Here is a 2500-nt window from a genome sequence, read left to right on the forward strand (position 1 = left end):
ACAGCAGGTGCAGTGGATGAAGGAAATAAACAGAACATAGTTCCAGAGAGCGGGAGATCCGAGACCATGTCCCAGTACGGGACACTATTCTCGGATGCTGATGTCAGAACAGCAGGTGCAGTGGATGAAGGAAATAAACAGAACATAGTTCCAGAGAGCGGGAGATCCGAGACCATGTCCCAGTACGGGACACTATTCTCGGATGCTGATGTCAGAACAGCAGGTGCAGTGGATGAAGGAAATAAACATAACACAGTTCCAGAGAGCGGGATATCCCAGACCATGTCCCAGTACGGGACACTATTCTCGGATGCTGATGTCAGAACAGCAGGTGCAGCGGATGGATGAATTAAACAGTTCCAGAGAGCGTGAGATCCCGGCAGATATCCGATGAAGAAGCGCTATTGTCGGACACTGATGGCAGAACAGCAGGTGCAGCGGATGGATGAAATAAACAGTTCCATGGAGCGGTATTTCCCGACAGATATCCGATGACGAAGGACCACTTGGGACGCTTTGAAGGAAGGGTCGGTCTCCTGGATGAAAAAGACTTTAATTTTCTGACTTAAAAAAAAAGTTAAAGTTTCCAGTCGGGACGATAAGGAGGGCAAAAAAACCCGGACTTTTTTGGCTCCGTCAGAAACTAAGTAAAAGTCGGAATATGTGGCGCAAAGCCCTAAAATCCCCTGGAGAATTTTGAGCGGACCGGAAAAAAAAAGTTCCAGCTGACATCACTGGGCCACCAGGTCGCAGATTTCAGAAACCTGGTTTTCGGAAACACAGGGCTCCAGGGCTGAGACCCGGGCTTCGTGGGGAGCGTTCCCCAGCTGGGCCTAAGCATCTTCGGACAACTTTGGGCGGAAAAGCGGGTTCGGGAACCGGGATATGGGGCGGGTTACGCGGCGTGACCTGCCCAAGTGCAGTGCACTATTCCCGGACGCTCATCTACTTAAAATCTCCCTGATTACCTGCCAGAACAGAGCAGATCCAGAGAGCGGTATTTCACGGCAGCTATCCGATGATGAAGCGCTGTTGTCGGACACTGATGGCAGAACAGCAGGTGCGGTGGATGAAATAAACAGTTCCAGAGAGCGGTATTTCACGGCAGTTATCCGATGATGAAGCGCTGTTGTCGGACACTGATGGCAGAACAGCAGGTGCAGTGGATGGACGAATTAAACAGTTCCAGAGAGCGTGAGATCCCGGCTGATATCCGATGAAGAAGCACTGTTCTCGGACACTGATGGCAGAACAGCAGGTGCAGTGGATGGATGAAGTAAACAGTTCCAGAGAGCGTGAGATCCCGGCTGATATCCGATGAAGAAGCGCTATTGTCGGACACTGATGGCAGAACAGCAGGTGCAGTGGATGGATGAAATAAACAGTTCCAGAGAGCGGTATCTCACGGCAGATATCCGATGATGAAGCGCTGTTGTCGGACACTGATGGCAGAACGGCAGGTGCACTGGATGGATGAAATAAACAGTTCCATAGAGCAGGAGATCCCAGACCATGTCCCATAACGGCACACTATTCTCGGATGCTGATGTCAGAACAGCAGGTGCAGTGGACGGATGAATACAGAGTTCCATGGAGCGGGAGATCCCAGACCATGTCCCAGTACGGGACACTATTCTCGGATGCTGATGTCAGAACAGCAGGTGCAGTGGATGGATGAAATAAACAGTTCCATGGAGCGGTATTTCCCGACAGATATCCGACGACAAAGGGCCATTTGGGACGCTTTGCAGGAAGGGTCGGTCTCCTGGATGAAAAGGACTTTAATTTTCTGACTTAAAATACGAAGTTAAAGTTTCCAGTCGGGACGATAAGGAGGGCAAAAAAACCCGGACTTTTTTGGCTCCGTCAGAAACTAAGTAAAAGTCGGACTATGTGAAGGAAAGCTCAGAAAATGCCTGGAGAATTTTGAGCGGACCGGAAAAAAAAAGTTCCAGCCGACATCACTGGGCCACCAGGTCGCAGATTTCAGAAACCTGGTTTTTAGAAACATAGGCCTCCAGGAGTGAGGACCGACGTTTGTGCGTTTTGGATCCGACTCAGACCTCAGTATTTTCGGACGCCCTCGGACAGTGGCGAGGGTGAACGAACCGGAGCCTCGTTCCGGGCACTGTGGCTGGTCGGTGGGTTTCGCGGATGGATCGCTGAGCGAGAGAGATGGCGGCGGGGCGGCCCGCCTCCGGTGCGCCCTGGCTTCGGCCGGGGCGCGCCGGTGGGTGAAACACTTTGATCGAACGAGATTGCTTGAGCGGAGGCGGGGCGGCCCGCCTCCGGTGCGCGCGCCCGCCCGCGGTGCGCCATCCCCGGGCGCTTTGGCTTCGGCCGGGGCGCGCCGGTGGAGGAAATGCTTTGCGTGAAAATTCTGACCGATTTGCAACCGTGACCCGCCACCCGGGGGCCCCCGCCAGATGGGCGGAGGGTTCCCCGGAACGCGGGTCTGCCTCTATGCCCGGGTGGGTTGGTGCGCGCGCTGGGTTCGGCC

This window comes from Gasterosteus aculeatus, unplaced genomic scaffold (assembly GCF_964276395.1).
Source record: "Gasterosteus aculeatus unplaced genomic scaffold, fGasAcu3.hap1.1 HAP1_SCAFFOLD_103, whole genome shotgun sequence".
Taxonomy (NCBI): Eukaryota; Metazoa; Chordata; class Actinopteri; order Perciformes; family Gasterosteidae; genus Gasterosteus; species Gasterosteus aculeatus.